Source organism: Sphaerodactylus townsendi, linkage group LG02 (genome assembly GCF_021028975.2).
Source record: "Sphaerodactylus townsendi isolate TG3544 linkage group LG02, MPM_Stown_v2.3, whole genome shotgun sequence".
Lineage (NCBI taxonomy): Eukaryota > Metazoa > Chordata > Lepidosauria > Squamata > Sphaerodactylidae > Sphaerodactylus > Sphaerodactylus townsendi.
The window spans coordinates 148091546-148115578 of record NC_059426.1 but is presented as its reverse complement, the minus strand read 5'-3'; positions in this window follow the sequence as shown (position 1 = coordinate 148115578).

Below are 24033 nucleotides of genomic sequence, written 5' to 3'. Positions count from 1 at the left end.
TCACTGTTTCCCCTTGGATTTACCAGTCTGTCCATCCTGAATTAGGCATAATAACAGTGCTCACGTACAATCATTGAACACACTGGGAATGGGATAACACGATGATAGGTAGTCAATTAGATTTGTCTTTTTGGTACTAGGGGAAAGTGACATGAAAGAGAAGATAAGTGTGGCCAATGTTAATGAATAAGCAAAATTGCTTTTAAAGGACACTGCCCCGGGGTCATTTTACAACACTGTTGTGTTACATCTGAGTTGTAGTGCTTTGACTTCCATTGTGCAATGTATTCTTGGTCTGAAGCCTCTGAAGCCCCCAGTTTAAATCTGGACCCAGCCAGGCCGACCCCAGTGTTGGATTGTGGTCTTGGCTTGTCAGGACCCTGCACTGATCTGCATTCTCTGCCTTTGAAGTCTGTGTGGACTTTGTAGGTAGACGCCGCAGCAGAACTCTGGACCAATTCAAGCTTCAATTGAGGGAAGTAGGAAGTGTGGGTTTCTTTTTGTTTTGTCAAGGTGGTGGGATGAATGGGCCCAAAAATTCTGGAACCTCCCCCCCCCCAGCATTTTTTGGGATCCAATTTTTTAGCTTCCTTTAATTGCTGCCTTTTTTCCCAGGGGGGGGGGGGAACTCAAAAATACAAACAATGTTTGGGGGGCGGAGAGGGGAAGGGTTCTGGTTAAGGTTTACTAAACGTCTATCCCTATTTGGCTGTCCCTAAGGAAATCAAATAGGTAAGTCTGACTGAACATTGGGAGATGGGTGTGTTACCTGAAATGGTGGGAGTCTGTCTCTTATAGAGTGAGGAATTAGCAAGAGCAGACTCTTGGTTTAGCAAAAGGTTGGGCAAGCTTGAAATCTTTATTGCCTATGTATACCTGTGGGTTTTCCAGGTTGTGTGGCTGTGGTCTGGTAGATCTTGTTCCAAATGTTTTGCCTGCATCTGTGGCTGACATCTTCAGAGGTGTATCACAGAGGGAAGTCTGTTACACACTGTGTCCAGTGAGAAGGAAATGTTTTAGCGGGGTATATATTGTCCATGTCCCAGGGTGGGGAACCAATCAGTAAGTGTTTTGGTGGAACTTGCTATGCAAAGGTGTGGTTGATAGTATTGTATTGCGGGTGGGGTTTTTCAGTCCAGGGAATGATTCACATTTGCATTCCCTGCAGCATGTGTGAATCAGAACAGTAGCCAATCCAGAAGATCATCTTGGCAAGGCACTGCTAGGCACCCCAAGGGTTGACAGGATGGGTAGACAACATTGTCTTAAAACAGAGCCCTCCCACCCACTATGTTGTGGTAACAGGTGAGTTGTTTCCAGTGGAAGTCCCATATTAAGCATCACATTTGGTTCTACCCTACATTAATAGCAACTGTAAAACCTCAGATATATTTTTTCCTTGACTTCGGCTGCATTTATACAATATACTTTATATTCCCTCTATTTGACACAAATTTCACACCTCCTGGTATGTTGGCATAGCCTGGAATGGTAACAATATTTCCCATGAAGCACAATCACCACCTTTGAATATGAAAAGGAAGCAGAGTACATGGAAACCATTTCCAAAATGCATTAAGCGAAAGAAAGAAAGAAAGAAAGAAAGAAAGAAAGAAAGAAAGAAAGAAAGAAAGAAAGAAAGAAAGAAAGAAAGAAAGAAAGAAAGAAAGAAAGAAAGAAAGAAAGAAGATGGAAAGAAGGAAGGAAATAAAGAACACCTATCAGTGTTTGACTATGGAAAATAACTTCTCTTGTGTGCATTCAAACTTTTTAGGTTTGTTGATCCTTTTGTTATGTTAAATGCTTCCTGTGGGAATCAGAATCAAATGAGAACTGTGCATTCTAATCAGTAAAGTCTAAGCCACTGGAAGGATTTAGCAGCCCTTCAGGGGAAAAAATGGGATGATTATGTTGGACTTTAACTCTTTTTTAAATAGTTCATGTTGTGTATTCCTTTTATGTCCTTCCTATATTATCTCAACATATCTTGGCATGGTTCTTACCATTGTGAGGCTGCCAGTTACACCTTTGTTACCCTTAGCTTGTGTGCTGATTAAATGGATATCATGCCAGCTTCCATATGGGTTATTCAAATTCCAATCAAATGGCACTGAAGAACACACACATTCACATGGGTTTTTTTTAAGCTTACAGACTTTATCCTGTTGAGAAGGCATTTTGTTATTTTTGGAGCAGATTATCCTAGATGCATCCTGCTTCCATCACCATCTTGCCCCTGTCCTGTACATTAAAGCCTCTTCTTGTGTTCCTCATATTTATCACAGTTCACCAGGAGGCCAGCAAAGAGGAAGGGGGGGAAGTGTCTCAGAAAAAGTATAATTTCTTTTAGCAAGGCTCATTTCAGTGCTAAAGCCCCTGCCAATATAACTGAAACTGCTTATTCCATAAAGCAAGGAAACTGTGTAAAGATCCCAAACATGTGCAACATCTCCCTGCCAATGTCATACACACATATGTGTTATTCAGTCAAAAATAGACTATGTACCATCACTCAGTAAGAGGTTCTCTTCCAGGAACAATTTAAGATAGATGGTCCAGCTCCACATCTTCCTTCCCTAATGCAGCCAGCTGGTGAGTTCTGTTGCCACAGATAATAATTTTCCTTTGACCCAAGGCTGGGAAGTTGGGGGCAACGAGCATGTTTGAGATTGCAGTTTGAGAACTCTGGTTGCTAACCATTACATTATGTACATAGGTCAATGGCGACGTTAAGAGGCATTTAAATAGCCCACCCATCCCTTGCTGCAATGATAATGATGATCCATGCTTTTCACTGGCTCAGCATTAGCCTGCAACATTTTAACCATCTCTTGTGATGCCTTTTCATGGTATAAGGAAGTAAGTGGAAAGCCCAGTGAGTTGTGCTTCCTCACACACTGCTTCTGGCATGACCTGAAGTTTCTCCCTTGTGATTGTGTTCAGTGATGTGGTGGTGATAGTGGAAATTGCCATCACATCACACCTGACTTATGGCAAACCCATAGGGTTATCAAGGCAAGAAGCCTTCAGATGTTGTTTCTCATTGCCTGCCTCTGTGTAAACTGATAGAGTTCAGTGATGTACCTTCTCTGAAATGGAAATGCTATTTAGCCACTATGGTTAACAGCCATGTTTGTACTTGTTCCTTCCTCTGGGTTGGGGTTTGGTGAAAGTAACATAAGGGATGCTCTAGCATATTGTAAACTGCATTTCTTCTTCTTTGTCAAAATGCTTCAGAACTGGAAGGGGAGAAATGCAGTATCATTAGCTTCTATTCACAGATGCATGAACAGTAACGAAAATGTACATGGAGGAGGTTCTACTTGTACTGGTAGTGGCTCAAGGGCTGCAGAAATACATTTTTTTCTTTTTTATGTTATTATAAGCCACACTGATGTGCACATGGAACAATGGAATGTACAACATATGGTTCACAAGATTTTATTTAATCTGGTTTTGAAATTGTACCAGAAGGAATACTTTCTGCTATCTATTGAATTCATGTAAAAGGTAGTGAGGATACAATCACTTTCAACTAAGCACAAGTAGATAGGGAGAAGAAATGTTAGTGCTTCCATTTAAGCAAGGTCTGTTGTTCACATGCTGAATTCCAATCCATTGGTAATCAAACTGCTAAAGTCACACAGCCCAATTTGGGTGTAGAAGGAACTGTGCTGAAGTGGGCATAATGGTTTGCAGAGCTGCAGCCAGCTCTGAGAAGGCAGAGAAAAAAAGCCAGTCCACGGACCTGGAACATCAGCACAGCAGTGTTGGTGTGGAGGGGGCAGGGTGGGGGCCTTTACAGTCAGGTCAGTTACCAAACATTGAAGGGGCAGAGGAATAAGGAAGGAGAGAGCCGGCAAAGACAGTCCATGGGCAAGGAGGATTGGGAGTAGGCAAATGGGATCTCAGCAGCCATCTGCCCCCCTGTTTCCTGAAAGGACAATGAGAAGGCCAAAGGGCAGTCCAAGTCCCAAGGAGGGGGAGGAGATGACAGACAGAGGCACCCAGAACCCCATGATTGTTAACCCCCCCCCCATATAGGGACCTGCCTGATCACACAGTGATCACAAACCCAGAAAGGAGCCACATTGACGCAGTGAGTGCACTCCCAGGGAAAAGGTCTGCCAGATGCTCACAAGAAGAGAGCTCTCCACACCCACACTGCTGACAGCCCCATGCTCATGCCAGGTACTGTGGAGGTGTGTGACTCTCTCATTCCTATTTGAAGTGGGAATGGGTAGTCAATACCTTGGTCAATACCCTAAAATTGAGTAAAATTTGGATTTATTCAATAAAATTACCTATATGCCTGAATAAGACAAATAACATATTTGGATACCTGAAAAATTTGGGTCCATCTGATTTCTTTTGTATTTTTGGTGTTTTTTGTTTGTGCCTGCAGGGGGCACATTTTTAAAGCTGGCGGTGCCAAAATTTCAGGTTTCATCCAGAGACTCTCCTGATGATACCAACCGAGTTTGGTTCAAGGGGTCCAAAGTTATGGACCCCCAAAGGGGGTGCCCCCATCCCCCATTGTTTCCAAGAATTTGGTGCACCTGAATCTCCAAGCCTAATGGGCAGCAGAGCATTCTGAGCTTGGAACTCCTGCTCCCTGTGAGAATCCTTTGAGTCATCATTGTAGCTAGATAAGTTGCTGTGTGCCAGCTTGAAACACCAATCACAAGTTCATATATGTGGCTGATATTTTTTAAATATTTTTTTCCTTCCTTCATTGGAAGAAATTGGATTTTTCATCATCCAGTTCAAAGTCATTCTCTTTTACATTTTTTTTTCAAAAAGAGAATTTAATACATATATATTTGGTCATACTTTTCTAAACTCCCATAGCTTCAGTCCCAATCATGGCTGAATCAAATCTCTTTCCCACCCCTTATGATGCTGGATGATGAAGTGGGGGGAGGGGGTCACTGATTGGGGAATAACTAATAATACAATCTGCATTTTATTTTTTACTCCTATGGCTTGTGTGCTAAGTGCCCACTATTTTATAATTGGAAATAATCCAAACCTCTCTATGATACTGATGGGCTCCAAAAGAAGACTTGTGTCCCAAGTCCCATGAATCTACTGGTGTGACAACTCCCACAGCACAGCAAGTTTTGCAAGTCTCCATGTGCCTCCAGTCTCCAACTCAGACCTGCCACTGTTGCCACTATAGTTTGGTGGACTCCCACATAATCTGCCACTCCTATCTCCATAGCACAGTAGTCTACCTCATGCTTCCCACATATTCAGTGCACAAATTGGGACAGGATTGAAGTATGTATTAGAGAAAGCAGTTCCACATGTCATAAACAACTTTCTGAAAGGAAGGCAGATCAGTATGGTGACTGCAAAATATGAGTGAAAATAGGCTAAAGGTAGAACTGAATTGCATTATTGTGTTTAAGGCCTGTTCTATATGTTACTTTACATTCCTTTTATAATGTTTTGCAGTAGAACTGAATGACATTATTGTGTTTAAGGTCTGTTCTTTATGTTGCTTTAAACTCCTTCTATAATTCCCCAAAAGTAGGGGGTTCAGTCAACCCCAATAACTACAAGACAAGATAAAGTTGATGTATAAAAGATAAAGTACTGTTAATTCCAATAAATATTCTTTAATAAATTGTATAGTAATTATGTATAGTAATAAATTGTATAGTAATAAATTATATAGTAACAATGCTTCATATCAAACTCTTCTGTAAGAGTAATTATAATATTCAACAAGCTGTTTTCATTAGCCCCCCCCCCCCCATTTATCCACCTATGGAGGGGAATTATCAGGCCCTAGCCCCAATTTCCTGCCTGTGACACATTGAGGAACGGGAGGAAAAATGGCCCCCATACAGTAACGTTCTTGGAATTTTTCCTTGTCTCCACAGAGAGGGGGGATGTCGGCGTTGTATACGCCAAACTCACCCCCCAACGTGGCCGTGCAGAAACGGCCTAAGAGAGACAGTCTAGAGAGTCACCTGGAGTCAAACTTTACTTTCCAGGGCACTTTCTCCCCTTAAATCTTCCCAGCATGTGCCAAGACAGCATTTAGAAATCTAGTCTTTTTATAAATGGTTATCCATTGATGAAGACAGCTTGTTGAAACATGTTTGGTCTTTTAGCTTACAATTGATAATAGGAAAGTTTTATATGCAATGCTCATTTATATACTTATATTTACTATATATTTATGAAAGGATATGTATTTAGTTAGTTTTTTTAAACTTACATATCACAACTTTTTTTTGTTTTCTAACAAAAGTGTTTCATGTCATCACCATTGTACACCACAACTATAAGTGGCCACTTGTCTCTCTCTTCTACAAGGTCATCCCAAACATGCTTGCTCAGGTGGGGATCTGATATCCCAAACCTATTTCTGTAAGGTCTGTCAACCATATTTTAGGAATTTCACCATTATATGACAACTTTGGAGAATAACATTTTGTCTTTCATTTAACAATTATTCCTTTCCCAGTGAATTAGAATCCCTGTTAATAGAATACCAAAGATATGTACCTGTTTAAGTTCTAGAAAAAAGCTTTAAGCAGTCTTTGGCTTTGCAGTTATTCTCAATGCAGAACATGAACACTGGCCAACCTTATCTTTTCATTTGAAAGCAATATCTTTGATCTCTCCCTTTACCCCACATTGCTTAGTATTCTTTATTAAAAGGGGTATAGAGCAGACGGGTTACGGATTTTGTTAAACTGCATTATCTTAAAAAGATCATAGGGTTCCCTGTTAGTTTTCCCCATTCTCTTCTTCTATACTACAGACATTACACATTGAGAATTTGGGATGTATTTGTGCTGGAACTGAGCCAATGCTTTGGCAGACTCCAGTCTCCCTACATGTAGGCAACAACAGATCCCCTGTTTGAGGTTACCTGAACTTCGACCAAATTTGTCAGTCAAGATATTGTTTCAGGTGTTCTTTGAAGTTCCTCTTAAATAATTCACTTTAGGAAATTATGGGCAAAGGCAATGTGCATGGATGGCTTTTGTTATGTCCCCAAAAGATCTTAGATATTTCTGTCTCATCAAAGTCTCTTGGAGCCTGCAAGTTGTCAACATGTGTGAGACAGTTAGCGGAGTCCCTCTGCAGTTATCAAAGTGTTAATTTACATTAAACTGTTAAACACCATGTTCCAAGTGTGTGAAGTATCTGGTTCCTGCCCTTGAGAACTGAAATGTTAACCCAACAGAAAAGCACTCCTTTTTTACCTCACACTCCATTGTGCTCTGTCGGTGCCATATGCGCAGGCTTCAACAGCTATCAGTGAAGAATCATTTTTTTTCCATTGCAATAGAATAAGATACAAAACAGTACACATAATAGTTATCTCTTGAAGAATACTAAATTGTAAACTACTCACACATAGTAATGCTTAAGCATTGTTGCAATAAGTTGAGCGTATCCTGTCCCACCACTAACATAAATTCCTTCCCCCAACCCAAGAATTCTTCCTCTAATCCAGTAACTCGTTAAAGGAAAGCTCCTTGGACTGAAGAAAGCTGCTTAGTGAACTGGTAGGATAGGATATGTACCTTACTACTCCATTCATCAAAGTTTGAAGCCTCCATTCAGTCTAAAAAGGATTCAGCTAATTTAACTGGCCCTTCCACTAGACTAGAGGAAGGGTCATCTAAGTTGGAGGAAGTCTCCTTGGGCTTGATGAAGGTTTCACATTTTGAATAGTGGAGTGATAGGATGCTGGCTTGTGTTGATCTAAAATGAGTAGCTGCCACAATACACATGCCCACTTTCCCATAGGCTGAACAGTTTCCTCAGCAACTACCAACTATCATGAGGACAGTCTCAACCCTATGCCCTGGGGTGAAGAAGAAACAATTTCTGTTGTGTTCTGATAGTGGCACGGTGTTAGGACCCTGGTCACCAGCCACCAGATGGAGTCACCAGCCACCAGATGGGACCTTGAAATATCTCAAAGTTACATCTGATCTCCAGACAAGGGAGTTCAGTTCCCCTGAAGAAAATGGCTCATTTGGAAGGACGGATCTTTGGCATTATACCCTTCACATAAACCTTTCACTCTTCAGCCCCAAATTCATCAGGAATTTCCCAACTTTGAGTTGACTAATCTAAATTTTGGCACACTTTATCAAACATTTAGAATAGGCTGTTGTTACACATTGGATATTTTATATGATGGATTGTTTCTTTGATATAATGGTTCATATAACTTTGATCTTTGCTGACAACATTTTTCCTTTAGCTGCAAGGATAAAATACCATTTCTCAAATATATCATCTATTCCTCTGACGTGGGTGCTGGAAATATATTTTTATCTCCTTGTCCCTGAAATTGATGACCAGCTAATTAACTGGCCTAAAAGAATGTCTTTGGTGAATTTTGCACAGCATATGTATAACAGGTTGCAGTCATAAAAGAATCCTTTTTCTCTTATCCCATTCAAATATATGCCCTTTACCTCTTCAGGCAGTGATTGGAGCCCATGGAATCAATCTGGGTTGCTTTTGTGCCATTGCACCAAGATGCTTTTCTTAAAAAAAAAAAATCCTACAGCACATGGGTAGTTGTGAACCCCTACAGCACACGGGTACAGCACATGGGTAGTTGTGAACCCCTGCACCCATGCCAATTGTCCCACAATCCAATCAGCTGCACCTGAGCAGTTACGCCTGTGCAACACTCAAAAGTAAAAAAGGAAAGGGGATCTTTTTTCAACAGTCGGGAAATACCCAATGGTTGCTACAGATCAATCATACTGGCTGCCATGGGGAGAAAACATGCTTGGGGGACGTACACTGGTCTATGGCTTACACTGTCCTGGCCCCGACCTGGTGGAATGAGCTCCCAGGCGAGATCAGGGCCCTGCGGGATTTGAATCAATTCCGCAGGGCTTGTAATATGGAGCTCTTCCACTGGGCTTTTCCAGGAGGCCAGCCAGGTTAACAGCTGGTTATCATTGGTCTCCCGTGGGAGGGGGAATTGGGGCTAAAGTCACCATCTTTTATCTGTTATGCTGGTTTTAATGTATTTTACAGCTATAGTTTATTGTTTAACTTACACAGCCCTGAGCCCTTTGGGGATGGGTGGGGTAGAAATATAAAAATAAATAAATACTTTACAATGTTTCTGGCAAGCACCCCCCCCCTCCCCCCGCTTCTCTGGCAAATTTCTTACCAGTTGCCAGCCTCAGATAGCCTCTGGTTGGAAGCTCTATTTGTAGGGCTTTAAGTAGACCAACTTATGATTGCTCTCAGATTTTCAAAATGTGCCATCAAGTCACAGCTGACTTATGGTGACCACATAGGATTTTCAAAGTAAGAGATGTTCAGAAGTGGTTTGCCACTGCCAGCTTCCATTTCATGACCCTGAGATTCTTTCCATGTCATGATCCTGGAATCCTAGCCAAGGCAGACAATGCTTAGCTTCTGAGATCTGACAAATTCAGGCTAGCCTGGGATACCCAAATGAGGGGATCTCAATTGACTTGTTTTTGAATATCATTTTTTCTCCTAGTATCTCAGCCTTTATCCTTCCTCAGTTTTTTACAAGATAAGAATATAATCCATTGAACTTTGTTCTTAATACAATACAAAAATATCAAATAGATCTTTTAGAATTAGTTCAATTTATCTGCTCATGATTTTTATATCTGAAGCCTATATTTGATTAACTGAGCATCATATATTGCTTGCATTGGTCTAAGATATTTTCCTTCACACACACACACACACACACACACACACACACACACACACACACACACACACACACACACACACACACACACCACCACCACCACTACCACTGCCATACACACATGTACACACACCTAAATTGAGGTCCCTAGTATGAAAGAAAAATATCTATTTAAAATTGCCCCCCAAAATAAGTTTAAACTGGACTGGAGATTGATACTGTATGCATATAACAAACGGAGCCAGGTAGACCTTTAAAATGAGAAAGAAGAAAATTACGTTCAGGACAGGACACTGCCAAGTGGTAAAATAATGACATATATTAGAATGGAAATTCTAACAGACTCTGCATGAGAGCAGTTCTAGGAGACACTGTTGTATAGTAATTATGAGACTACCATGACAAAATAATTGCTTCCTTCCAGGTGCAAATGTAGATCTGCCTGCAGAGAATTTCATTTTAATTAAGATTTATTTTGGCAAAAAGCTGTCAATGAAATAATATTTGATTTTAGGCTATTTGGGACCTCCAAATTCATTAGTCAATATATAATGCCAGTATTCAACTTCCATTAATATGTTTTCCAGTTCTGTTATTGAAGACCATCTTCCAGTGGACCAGACTATAATTTGTGATGCATACCTCCTTTGGTTGCTAGTTCTTTCCTTATGAAGAACTATCTTCAGAGTTCAAAAAATTGATATGTGTCTGCTGTGTGAGACAAAAAAGATATGAAGCTTAGCTCCAATGTTTATGCTATTTAGTTATGCTATCCTACCTTGATTTTAAAAATTATATACCATTAGTTAGCTTTAAACTGTACAAAATATGTGGCGAAATAACAGGAACAATAGATGGGGATTTCTTAACATAGGGGACTTCCGCACATGCTGACTAATGCACTTTCAATCCACTTTCACAATTGTTTGCAAGTGGATTTTGCTTCCAGATTGTGTAGGGAAGCAACAAACAAAAAAACAACAACCCTAGCTTCCTGGAAAGTCCTCCATTGGTCTCAAGCTGATAAGAAGAAAGTAGATTCCTTGGAAATGTAGCATTGGAGGGCAGTTTTACAGATACTGTGGACTGCCAAAAACTACCTACAAGTGAGCTCAGATGAAATCAAACCTGAACTCTCCCTAGAAGCTAAAATGACCAGACTAAGGCTATCCATACTTTGATGTGCTTTAACAGTATGAGAAGACAAGAGTCTCTGGAAAAGACAATAATGCAAGAAAAAAGTAATGCCCAACATGAGACAGATTGACTCAACCGATTGGCACAGCCCTCAGTTTTCAAGACTTGAACAATGCTGTTTTTGGAAACCATTCATTTATGGGGTTGCCAAATGGATGGCACTTAACACACACACACTGTTTACTGAAATTATCTTCCTGCAATTTATACTCATTGGTTTCAATCCAATAGTTCTGAAACTCATAAAGGACGATCTCACTCTTTCTAGTTTTTCAGGCCACATTTCTCTGGAATCTCTGTATCTCTGACCTCCTTGCTGACTCTAAACTCCAAATTACTGTTAAACCAATTATTCGGCCTAAGCACTAAGTATGATTTAACAAAAAGTCCATTTTTAAGGTAACCATAACAAATGTTCTTAAAATATACAGCGATAGTTGTTGCAATTTAAATGTTAATGTATCCACGACTTTTGACATTCCCGCTGTGAATGTTTCCTCCCTCTTTCCCCTTCCTGCTGAAATTCAAGCAAATGTTCCTCTGCTTGAATCTCAGTTTGATCACAAATTGCAACCAGCACCTTGAACTTTTTTTAAGGTTGCTTTTTATCAAACACTATACATTTTATTGCAAATATATATTTCTTTTCAAACTTCTTCCTGTAGTAAACTCTGCCCTCAACTGAGAAAGGGGATGGAGTAACTGTATGTTGGGTTTTTGAACCTGCTGTGGGGTCTAGAATTCCAGTCATGGCCACTTTCCCATTCTGAGTCTCAGAGGCCGTTTCCGCACGGCAGTAAGGGCGCCTCCACGCCGGCAGGAATTCCGCCGGCGTGGAGGCGGAGGCCGTTCGCATGCAGGCATGCGGACGGCCTCTGGAGAGGCCGGCAGACGGCAGGTGGCTCCGCATGGAGCCGCCTCTTCCCCCCTTCCCTTTCCCATGTACCTCTTGTGTCGCCGTCCTGCTGGCCTCCTCAGCCCCACCCACGCTGCCCTCCGACCTCCAGGGGTCGGAGGACAGCGAGGGAGGGACTTAGGAGGCCAGCAGGATGGCGACACGAGAGGTACATGGGAAAGGGAAGGGGAAACAGCGTGTTCCAGGCAGCGCGGTTCGCACCGCGCCCCCAGGAAGACGCTTTCCCCTCAACAACAACCGTTTAAAGGGTTGTTGTTTAGGGTGGCCTGACGCCGCCCCGGGGGAGGGGGAGGGGGAGCGCAGTCAGGTCGGAGCTGCTGCGTTGCAGCAGCGCCGCCTGTGCGAACGGTGGCCTGGGGGCGGCGTTTTTACCGCCCCCAGGGCGTCGTTTTTGGCCCGTGCGGAAAGGGCCAAAGATAGGTTTAGTCATGTTCTTCTAGTGCTCTAAATGGAAGTGAAGCACTTTGTATGTTCTCACACTACTTCTGGCAACTGTAGTCAGTCACAAGCCTTTATTGGCATAAAATAAACATACAAAATCAGCATACAAAATTTGCCCATTATTGCTCACAATTATAGACACTGGTACTAAAATACTAAATACTAAAATATATACATGGTCCTTCTGTAACTATAGGACATTCCTTCAGCTAAGTTAACTCACTTAAACGTCATCGGATACTGACAGAAGCTAGCAAAATTACTGCTGGCTATATGTGGTCATAATACATAGACATTGGTTGGTATTCATCTAGACTTACGTCTATTATTGTTAGCAGAAATTTTGCTACATTCTCACACACTGTGGGATCCATGTTGTTCAAAAGCATAGGTATCTTAAGAGCATCAGTTAGATTGTTATACAGAAATGGGATAAGTGCAGATTGTGACATTCTGATTTTTGCAAACCTTACACAATGAAAGAGGGTATGATCGAGTGTCTCCACCTGACCCATATTGCATGGACATAGCCTCCTCTGTTTATCAATTTGTTGATATCTGCCATAGAGCAGCATAGAAGGCATTAGATTGAATCTGGCCAGTGTTAAAGCTCTTCTTAATTTAGGGTTGGTGATCCACTGTAAATAATTGGCCATGTGTCCTTGTTCAATTGGAATAAGCAGGGTCAGGGGGGAACACTGGTTGGCAACTGTAGCTTGACCCAGCAATTTCTCAGTGTGTGCCAGCTTGACCATACAACCAAAGCAGTAATCCAGAGAGTTATAATGCTGAATAGTGACTGCAGTATACAGTCAAATACTTGAACTCTTGAACATTTTAAATAGTGAACAAATCATCAGCACATTCTTATGGAGTATTCAATTTGTGAGAAATTTATCAATTAGGTTCAATTTTGAAATCTCTTAGTTCTCATAATGGAACCATCAGTAATGCTTGCTGCTTCTTTCCCCATCCTCATGATTAATAAGGTTTTTTTTCTTTATTTATATTGAATTCTTTACCCAGAATTGTATGTATAGGGGAGGGAATATAACTGAAATCAAGAAAAGGGGAATATTCCTACTGACTTCAGCACAGCAGATGCTAGAACAGAAACCAGATAAGTAAACAAGTGTTCCATGCAAAAAAGCAAATACTAATTTGTAGTTACATCTCAATTTCCAAACTGGTTTTGATTCTATTGGGCTCAGAGGTTTCAATCAAATACAGCAGTAGGATTGCACCAGTTTACTGACATCACTGGACTGATGTACCCAAACATGGTATTTTTCACAATTGATATGGTAAAACTGACTGAGATACAATGTTGCAATCTCAAGAATATGTATTTGAGATCACTGGGAGGTAACTAGAGCTGGTAAATACCCTAGACATTTGGTAAAATTCGGATTTATTTGGGCATAAAATTATCTATATGCCCAAATAAAATAAATAACATATTCATATAAACACGACTATTCGGGTATATCTGAAAAATTCGGGTCCGTTTGAATTTTTTGTATTTTCTGGTGTTTTTTCTGGGGGTTTTGGCCTGCAGGGGGCGCATTGTTAAAGCTAGCAGCACCAGAATTTCCGGATATCATCCAGACACTGTCCTGATGATACCAACTGAGTTTAGTAAAGTTTGGTTCATAGGGGCCAAAGTTATGGACCCTCAAAAGGGGTGCCCCATCTCCATTGTTTCCAATGGGAGCTAACAGGAGATGGTGGCTACCTTTTTGAGGGTCCATAACTTTGGAGCCCCTGGACCAAACTACACCAAACTTGGGTGATATTATCAGGACCATCTTTGGATGGTACCCTGAAATTTTGGTGCCAGTAGCTTTACAACTGTGCCCCTGACAGGCACTCCAGGAGATTTGCCCAGATTATTTGCTTTGCAGTGTCTTGGCTCCATTGTAGCCAATGGAGAATTTCTGAGTATTCTGAGCATTCAGGATTGATGAACTTTTCTTCTTGGGGTTCAATTTTATAGGCTTATTTTGTTTCCCCACTCCTGCACATGAAGCCTGCTGGCTAAGTTCTCTCTGAACTCTCTCAAACCACCCCCAGAAGCAAAGTTCACCAAGTTTGGATGCTATTACCAGGAGGCCTCCTGGAGCCCCCTTGAAAGTCTGGCACCGCTATCTTCAAAAATGTGCAGCCAGTGCTTCCACACTCAGAAATTCCCCAGAATCTGCCAGGCTCTTCAACAAGTTCAATGGTGGGAAAAATAACTTTTCCCATCATTAGAGTTCAATGGTGCTTGCTGTTTTGCCCACCTGGCTCTGTGGCAGAGGTTTCAATGGGGGTCTTGCTCTGGGTAGGGGCCCTTATTTCCTGCAGGGCTGCTGGTGTGAGTCTCCTGAAAGGAACCAGCCACATTTGCTAAAGTTTGCTTGGGAGGGGCAAATGCTATGGACATCCAATTGAAAGTGAACACCAAAAATACCAAAAAATGCCTGAATTCAGATTCGTTCAAATTCGAGCAGGGCATGTTCAGCTGATGTTTGCCTGAATATTCCCAAATTCGCCCAGATTTGGACTGAATCTGGTATTTGTTGCATCCGAATCTCCAACCCTAAAGGTAACTGGCAAATGAATGGCTTTCCAATCAGGTTAGAAATCACTTACCTAAGGGTTCCATTTTGGATTGTGGGTGGGCACATGCCACTTTTTCCTCTTTTTTGATCAAAGGGATTTGTGCCTTTAGCATGCATACCTGGGGGTTAATCTCCAGTGCCATGCTAAGAAAGGTTTTCTGGGAGTAACCTCACTGAACAGACTTGAGGTTTCTGTGTTGATCTGCTTAAGGTACCTCTGCCTATCACACATCATGTCATTCTCCTGTACAGGAATTTCTGACAGGAAAATCCTTCCTATAGGTGGTGCTCCTGGAGCAACATGTAAGGAACTCACAGGGCTAAACTCCCACAATGTAGACTGTTTCGTGGCTTATTATAATAGCAATTCAGGGTGCAGAACCCTTAACATTAATAGCAAAAATGTTCCTCTTGTAGATAATCCAGGCTTGTCTAATCTCATCTGATCTCAGAAGTGAAGCAGAATTCAACCTGGCACTTGGGTAGGCAATCACCAAGAAATGCCAGGATATCTACACAGAGGCAGACAATGGCAAACCATCTCTGTTTATCTCTTACCTTGAATGCCCTACAGGGTTGTCATAGATCAGCTGTAACTTGATGGCACTTTCCACCAGTACAAAGGGCAATGTGATGGAGAGCTAAACATCTCTCTATACTTCTGATAGCAGTGGCTTGAGTTAGCAATAGCTGGGGAACCTGGGGGGTTTGCGCCTCAGGTACTACTCTCAAAGGTTTATGTGGGGGGATTCCATGCCCCCTGCAACTGCAATTCACCAAGTTTAGGGAAGGGGCACAGTTGAATGCGACCAGTAGGGTTGGCCCAGCTCCCAAACTCCATGTGGAGCAGGGAGCGAGGCTAGCCGGGCTTACCCTGCTCCCAAACTCTGCCTGTTCAATGCTGGCATCAGGTAGCCCAGCTGCAGCTCCAGTCAGCCTGGACTTCAAAGCTTGACTCAAGATTTGCTGAAGCCAAGATTTAACTGAGCCTCTGTGCTCACTGGCTCCAGTTTTATATGTTGGCTCCACCCCTAAGCTCCACCTAACTGGAGCCAGCATCGAATATAGTTTAGGAGTGGGGTAAGCCTGCCTCAAACTCCAATTCAAGGAAGAGATGAAGCTGAGGGGGTTGGGTGCAGCTGAGGGGGGCCCTGGGCACCATTTTCTTCAGGTATGCCCCTGTATGTTAGATAAGAACATGATCCCAAAAGTAGTTGTAGGACAAATATATCATAAGTTCTTAGAGCTATATAGGTCTTGGTCTGATGAGTGCCTGAATGAGTGAATCGGGATGTCAATCTTATACCAAAAAGAGACATCTTCTGTGACATTCGTAGCCCAATTAATTTTACATATGTGCTTCGGGGGAATATATTCATTTTGTTCAGGTTTTTCATATCCTAGAGAAAATTTAGCAGGACAGCCAAATTAGCCTGGGGATTTTATGTGATCATTATAGAGGCTAAAACCTATTCACATAGACTCCCAAAATGAAAATGACTTTTCCCCCTATAAAGCATCAATTCCATCTAATAATTCTATGGACAGTTTTGATCCTTCAAGGGATCTGAAAGACCTCAAGACAATCCCCACCCCAAAATAACCATGCTTTTAAAGAAATGCAATAGCCATCGATATTATACTTATTCCAATTAGCACATTACATTTTTCATGTGCAAGGAGAAAAAAATGTAATTGCTCTCTGTTTTATGTGTTCCTTTGGAAATTAACTTGTCACTGACAATTGCAGAGAGTGCAATGTTTCAATTAAGCTTTCTTCTATTCTATAAAACATATGGAATTTGAAGAACTCCATTGAGCTAAGATATGGATAGGAGGTGTATTAAGACTAGATGAGATGTGACAAGCCTTATAAAGTACAGTTCAGTCATAATGAACCAAGATAGGAGCAGGACGTTCATCGGAAAGAGACACCTAGCCACACATAATTTCTCAGTCTTGTACTTCTTTCCTTCTAGACCGTCTCTAGATTAAATTTGCTATGGATGTCAGAGCTTCATAATTGTCCATACCCTCTGAAACTATGTGATATAGCACAGGGACTGAATTCAACCAGCCTTTCCACTGATGAAGATGAGAGGAGGTTCCCAGGGTGGTGTAATGGTTAAAAGCAGCAGATTTTAATCTGGAGAATGTGGTTTGATTGCAAGTTCTCCAGAACACTCTCAGCTTTACTTACCTCACAAGCTGTCTGTTGAGGAGGGGAAAGGACAGGGTTTTGTAAATAGCTTTAAGACTTATAGTCGAGAGACCAGTTCTTCTTCTTCTTCTTCTTCTTCTTCTTCTTCTTCTTCTTCTTCTTCTTCTTCTTCTTCTTCTTCTTCTTCTTCTTCTTCTTCTTCTTCTTCTTCTTCTTCTTCTTCTTCTTCTTCTTCTTCTTCTTCTTCTCCTTCTCCTTCTCCTTCTCCTTCTCCTTCTCCTTCTCCTTCTCCTTCTCCTTCTCCTTCTCCTTCACCATCTCCTCCTCCTCCTCCTCCTCCTCCTCTAAATAAGCTATGCAGGGACCATGGAACCAGCATGAACAAAAAACATGTGGGATGGGTTTTGTAGTCAGGAGGTAAATTATGCAAGGCCGTTTCCGCACAGGCCAAAAACGGCGGCCTGGGGACGGTAAAAACGCCACCCCCAGGCCGCCGTTCGCACAGGCGGCGCTGCTGAAACGCAGCAGCGCCGACCTGGCTCCCCTTCCCCTCCCGTCCTCAAAAACACCCCTTTAAAGGGGTGTTTTTGCGATGTTCCCTGCGTAGTGATGCGAACAGCACCGCCCGGGGCTCGCTGTTTCCTGCTTACTTGCCTTGTCCCGTCGTGGCCCTGCTGTCTTCCCTAAGCCCATGCGCTGTCCTCCGACCCTGGAGGTGAGGAGGGCAGCGTGGAGTGAAAACTGGCAAGCATTTGGCTGGCAGGGCATGAGAGACAGGAAAAAAAAGCTCCATCTTGAACAGCCTCTCTCGCTGGCCTCTGCTGAGGCAGCCGCATGCCTTTAACGTCTTGAGCAGCCTCCACCCCCACACCGGCAGAATTCTTGCCGGCGTGAGGGCGCCCGGAGGCCTGTGCGGAAACGGCCCAAGATAACTGAAAATTTGGTTGAGTCCAGTCTATTTAGTTTTTCTTAAAAGAGGAACTCTATTTCAAACACATTGAGCAGAGGGACCTTTTCTGGAATCTTCATCCCAGAATGTAATTTTTATGTCTTAGTTCATACATTGTCTTAAGTCTTTTGTAAATGTCAAAACTACATAGCCAATATTGTCAGTAGAGTTCCAGTGTTATTGTTATTGAGAAACACATGTATTTTCTCTATTTTTTACAGTGCTTCATTTTTTTTGCTATTTTTGGCAAAGTCCAGAACAAAAAAAGGTCAGAGAAAATTGTGCATAAATGTGAGGGGGGGGGGACGGGTGGTGGTGGTAAAACTGGGGCAGATAGGTGTCTTATTAATCACATGACATACTTGACTGAGGATTCTCCCATTGAATGTGCACATTTCAATGCAAAGCAAAACTTGCAAAAAAAATCAATTCAGCTCTAATTCTTTGTACATAATTTCTCCCACAATGGCCTGCAGATTTTGAAAATGGTTGCTTAATTTCTTTGAATAAATTCTGCCAAGTGTCATTGCTTTCACTTTACAGAAGAACAACAAAGCATACTGAAGACACTTTGGCATCAAAATTATGTTATACAGCACAAGGGGAATCCATTACCTTGTAAGCAAATCAATTCCATTTGTTTTCTCTCCAACTGATGCATTTTTAATGGAAATACCCTGTGAGGTAGCAGACACTATGTGATAGAGAGAATTAGATGCTACATTGAGTTTATGAAGGGAGTCAAATGTTGTCTAGGCATCCAATCAGGAAGGGAGCACTCTGCCAAGCGGGGGGTGCATAAACAGGACTCAGAAGAAAGCACAACACAAATACACATTTCTCATGCACTTCTGTAAGTTGCTTGCTTTGATTGCAGTGCCCCCAGAGTGAGCTTGAAACAGATTGGAAAATGCTTACAAGTTGAGAGCCCCAAGCATTATGCTGAAGGGATGAAATAATAATATTATTACTGGTGGATGAGAGTGAAAACACAAATAAGAAGCACAGACAACTCAGTCGAAGGGAATTGGAGAAGACAAAGCTCCTCGTGTTGCAGATAAGGCAGAAGAGTAAAGCTGAGCAGAACAACGGAAATACAGGGGAAAAAAATAAAGCCAGAATCCACAGGACACCAGAAGGAAATCAAAGAGGAGAATAAATGCATTGCACCGCAGGTCATGGAAGCAAAACTTGGGGAGATGTTGATTTTTCCACATTTGTTTTTCTTTAATTTCCTTCCTTGTGGATAAAAGAAAGCAGACTAAAAGGCCACACTCAAAGAGCCAATGAAGACAATAATAGTTTCATTTTTGCAGTGTGTTTTTCAGCAAACTGATTTCAGCTGTTGAGCCACTATGCTGGAAGTATAGCTCATCCAAATTGCCTTAGAGCAGCTAGCATAAGATTCAGTGCTGACTCCTTATCACCTCCAGGTATCTTCCTGAGTACCAAGAAGAGCCATTCAACCCTCCAGAAATCCCCCAAAGAGGCATTTTTTTCCACGAGGGAAAAATAGGTTGGAAAAAATTACAGGAGTTGGGAGTCTACATTGGAGAAGTGATCCTTGCAAGGTGATGTGATTGCCATCTTCAGATACCTAAGGGGATGCCATATGGAAGATAACTGTAAAGCATTTGTTTCTAATATCCAGCTGGTATCTTTCCGCCCATAATTCAAACTCATTACTGCAAATCCTATTCTCTGCTGCCAAAAGGAACAGCTCCCTGCCCTTTTCTAAGGCCCCTCCTGCACATGCAGAATAGTGCTCTTCCTTTTTATTGCCCAAGCTATGGGCATTGGTACATGGACACCTTCAGCTCCATTAGACCCAGCCATTCCAGGCGGGCCTCTGCTATTTTCCTCTCCCTCATTTAAATCTCTGTGATGGTCATCTGCTTCCCCTTGTGATATCAGGTCTGTTAGCTATTTGTACCAATGTAAACCCACAGTGAATGATATTGTTTGCAAATCCTTACACAGGGTTATCTCTACACTCTGAAATGTCAAAGCAGATAGCTATACTGAGTCGACGACTAGTGCAGAATATGCTTTGTTGGTGGCATAGAAAGAGAAGAACGCACAATGTGCTTGAAAATTAGATTTGTATGCCCTGTCTTATCTGTAATTTTTTTTCCATTTCTTGGAAGAAAATGTACCTGAAGAATTTGCATAAAGCATGAATCCCAGTGGTATGATTATAAAAGCTCTCTGTAGTTTGTGTGGAGTTAATATAACTCTTTCTTGAGGAGAAGGGTTTTAGCTGAACTGGATCCATAGTGGAAGAATGTTTGGCTGTTTCTTGCACTTCCTCAGATGTCCTCAGATGGAGCTGAATAGTATGAAAATGTTAACTGAGCTGGATCCAGGTATAATGGAACCTGGTTGCTATTGTGATAAAGAAATGCAGGGTTCCTTGATCAACACACAAGAGGCACTGGCCTGCAGATAGATAATCCTCTTTCCTGGGAATGAAGTGATAAATGCCTCTGATGTCAGGTGGAAAAAGGAGGGTTTACCTTTTTGAAGCCAAATGGGCAGGATAGAGATTACCCTTTACCTACCTGCCAGCTACTCCGTATGATAGAAGGGAAGGGAGCAGAGAACCCACATTGCCCTTTTGGGTAATTTCCGGCAAGAAGAGTGGGGAAGTGGGTGCGTCATTACAGTTGCCCTCCTTGCAAAGGTCTCAGCAAAACCTAACCTGATGCATGGGATGGGTGCCTCTCAAATCCAGTGGATCTAGGTATAATGGAGTGGGCGTTGTCTCTCATTGCACTATTTATGACAACCAGAGTTAAGTGAAAGGGATCTTAGCTCAAGCTGGACCTAGAGAAGATGGAGGGTACATATTGCATCCGATTCTCATATTGTGTGTTTGTGTCTTCAAAGACACCTCATAGAACATTTAAAAAACTGGAAAACTATATATTGCTGGAATCGGCAGGAAACACTGAGTTGAATCTTCATAAGCTAAAAAGATGACCAGCAGTGATGCCTGCAGATCAAACGTTCTGGGGCAACTTTAGTGAATGGCAGGTGGAACAGAGGAGTCAAGTGGCAGAAAATGGTGGGTGTGAGAAAGACAGAAACTGAAAGCGGGCAAGGGGAAAAACCCCTCTGTCTCTGATTTTTCTTTTTCTTTTCCATGCTGTTTGGACAAAAAATGAGAAAATAGGTTTTTTAAAGACTTCCCTAGGATGTCTTATTTTGGTTGTGCAGAAAGACCAATGAGTTGGCTTTCCTAAATAATTAGCCTGTTTTTTAGTATCTGGCTGTGATTGTTCAAGACTTAATGCAGTTTCGCAGGGCCTGTGAGATGTGAGCTGATCCACCAACCCCATGGTTGAGACATCTAAGTGGCCTTCCTCCTCTTTGTCCTCTCAATGGTGTTTTCGAGGGTGGCCTCGAAATGTAATAATTTTTTAAAAAAGAGCTGTAATAGGAAAATACAAAAAAAGAAAAATCTCACAGTATACTTTTGTCACTGGCTTTCTTGATCTTTGTTAACTAATGTTGCCAGACTGACCTATGGTGGGCTAAAGGAACCCTGTTAGGAGGACAGTGGTGTTTCTATCCATCTTAGCCAACCCAGTGGTGGGATTCAGCAGGTTCGCACCACTCAGCAGAAACGGTTGTTAAAATGGTTTCTTGTAAACAGCCAGTTGTTAAATTATTTGAATCTCACCACCAGAACCGGTTGTTAAATTATTTGAATCCCATCACTGAGCCAACCGTTTGGGTACCTAGCAGTGCAGTGCCAAAATGGGGAGCCTGTCCTTTTCATTGGCTCAGTGTACCCACAAGGAACTAGAACTATGTCTGGACTTGTCCCCCTCCAAATCTGCCTTGCATAAAATCTCTCTCACACCCTTCCTGAAAGGATTAAGTAAACACAAAATCCTCACCCTGGAAGGAGTTCCCATCTCCAGCCCCGGACCATACACCCCTGTGAAGACAATGGATGTGTTGTGGGTTTGTGGTGGTAGATTTGCTTAGGGCACCTATCAGCCAAATTATGTCATTGTGACCTCTGTTCCTTTGACCTCTCTGGAATGCCTTTGGTTTTATGTCATATTGTCCCTAGCACATAAGGTGAACTTGTGACCCAGCAATGTCAGTTAACTCGACTAATGACTTAAACAACCATATTCTTAAATAACAACAATAACTAGTTCACATCCTTTCTCTGCTGACAAAGTGCCTACCACCCCCCATACCTTTCCCATGCAAGTTTCTGGTTATAAAAAGGTCAGGCTGTCACACCGCTGCCTTTCTTGTGTTTTAAAATCTCTGGACAGCCACAACCATTTCACCTGTCAGGTGTTCTCTCTTGCAGAGACACAAGCAGATAACGTAGCCCTGCCCCCTTTAATAACAGGCCCTCACTCAAACACTGCACTGACTTATTGAAGTTGGCAGCTCATACACTGCTCCATTCACATACAGCTACCATTTATTCCTAGTCTAAAACATATATAGACTGAAATCTTCACAAGTGTGTGTGTTTCTTTCCTTGAGATATGCAGCCCATAGGTTAAAGAAACAAGGAGGTAATTTTATGTATGGCTTGAACATAACAAGGAAGAAAGTGAGTAGAGGTTACAAAATTTCATTTCCCTTGAATACTTGAACTGTTCCCTATTCCATCATTTGGGATCTTTTTGTTAAAATTTCCTTTCCATTTAACTTTAAGCTGCTGTTTGCTTCAAACTGACTCAAACAAACATACTTTTTTTCTCAAATTCTCCAGCTGCCAATTCCCAACTGTTGTTTCCCAACTTTTTTTCTCTATCATTCCATCAACTCTCATTGCTTGTTCTACTAAAGGACAGACTAACCTATCCATCACTAATAGTCTGGTTAAATAGTAGTTGACAAAATAGAAAAATTTAGATGAATAGAATATCCTGCTTTATGCCTACATTTCTTTGCTTCTTATTCACACTTTTCTAAATAGTAGTAATGTCTCCTGATGATTATACTGTTGCAGGTCAGAAACAAAATCAAGAGGGCATGAAATTCTAAGCTGATCACAAAGCACTTTTTGTTAAAACCAATATTTCCCAAAAGTTGAATCTCTGGAGCCCACAATTCCATAGATCCTTGTGTAAAAGCATGCAGGTGAGGAAAAGTAAACTCTGGCCTTTCCCATACCATACAACATTCAGCTAATGATGTCTGAAACATTTTTCTTCCAGCCAGGCCTCTCCAATATAGAAATTAACCTGGCTGGGAGAAAAATGCTGCGAGCACTGGATGGTAGTGACACAAGACGTGTAAGGAGGCCAGATCTTATTTCCCCTTGAAGACTATAAATCTACCCTTTACACCATCTTTTTCTCCCCCCTATGAACTTATAGTAGTGGACTGTGTAACAGGACAATGCCTGGCAAGTGAGCCTGAAAAGGAAAATAATGACTTCTATTCAGTTTACGTTAAAGGTTTTGTTGGGTGAATTCTTAAACATCAGATGTGAAAATACATTTGCCAATTTTGCTTTTAAATCTTTCGAAACTTTTCAGCATAATGTCTAAATGTGCAGAAAACAGGAAAAGTGGGGAGAGAGGGAAATCTCCAGGAATGTTTCAGTCCAGGGTTGCCAAGCAGGGTTTCAGTCCAGGGTTGTCTAGCAGCAAGCAACAATGCCTATCATAGATACATATGTTGATGACACATTTATCCCCCTTCTGCACCACTTTTTGTGATATATCAGCGGACCAGGGAGTGAACCTAACTCAGAAGCCACACCTTTTTACTGAATTTTTCAGCATGACCTTGCCCAGGAAATCTGCATAAACTCCAAAACAATAAACATAGACTCAGAAATAATATTATGCTGTTTTCATGTAGTGCCTTTATATCAGGTGGAGGCTGCACTGGAGAAAAGATACTGAGCTGGATGCAATGGAAATTTTTGCTGATGACAATGGAGAGTGATTGCAGATTACCCTTCCCCCATATAGCATACCTTCAACTTCCCCTTCCTACTGTTCTGCATGTAGAAGTTTACTGATCCCCAGAGCAACATTTCAGTAACATTTTGGATTTCAGTGGAATGGGAGAGGCAGT